The sequence below is a fragment of the Echinops telfairi genome, unplaced genomic scaffold (assembly GCF_000313985.2).
Source record: "Echinops telfairi isolate 266 unplaced genomic scaffold, ASM31398v2 ScPeMD7_655;HRSCAF=1070, whole genome shotgun sequence".
In the NCBI taxonomy this organism is placed as follows: Eukaryota; Metazoa; Chordata; class Mammalia; order Afrosoricida; family Tenrecidae; genus Echinops; species Echinops telfairi.
Genome location: NW_022104553.1, coordinates 31,077,666 through 31,078,480, shown reverse-complemented (window position 1 = coordinate 31,078,480; position 815 = coordinate 31,077,666).

Below are 815 nucleotides of genomic sequence, written 5' to 3'. Positions count from 1 at the left end.
CCAGGGGTATGCCCTCATAAATGAGTTCTTAGTGCTAAGATCTCAAAAACTGTAAAACCTTGTTTCAGTTAGCTACTGCTGCCTAACAAATCACACAGCAATATAATGGCTTAAAATAGCCATTTCTTAACTCAGACTTCTGCACTTTGGCCAAGGCCAGGATATGGGGGTGGGGTCCAGGACTCTTGGTGGGATCACCTCTAGTCTGTGTGGTCAGCTAAGAGCTGGGCTGTGGCCAGATAAGGACACGGCACTCAGGTCTGGCTGGAATCACTGGGGACAGGGGGCTGGGCCTCTCCACCTCTCCCACAAAGGGACAGTTGGACCTCTTTCTATACAGCAGCTGGGCTGCTGGGAGGAAGAACATGGGAGCTTCCAGGCCCCTAAAGGCTCCCAAGGGTAGAGTAGTCACTTCTGCCGATTCTATTGGCTGAAACACATCACAGGGCCAGCCTACATCCAAGGGGAGAGGAAGGAGATTCTCACCTTTGGGAGAAACAAGAATTTTGGGGTTCAGCAGCCACTTTAGTGCTGCAAGAAAACTTCCTCATGGGTCTTCCTGCTTCAATTCCCTGTAGTAGGTTGTCCAAGCAACAGTCACAGGAACCCTTCAAACACACAGCTAACGCTACTCCCTTCCACTGTTTACAGTTCTTCTACAACCGGAACCTTAGAGCAGGGGTCCCTAAATTTTTTAAACAGGGTGCCAGTTCACTATCCGTCGGATTGTTGGAGGGCCGGACTATAGTTTAAAAAAAAAACTAAACAAATTCCTATGCACACTGGACGAGTTGGCTGCTAAGCAGGACAGGCAG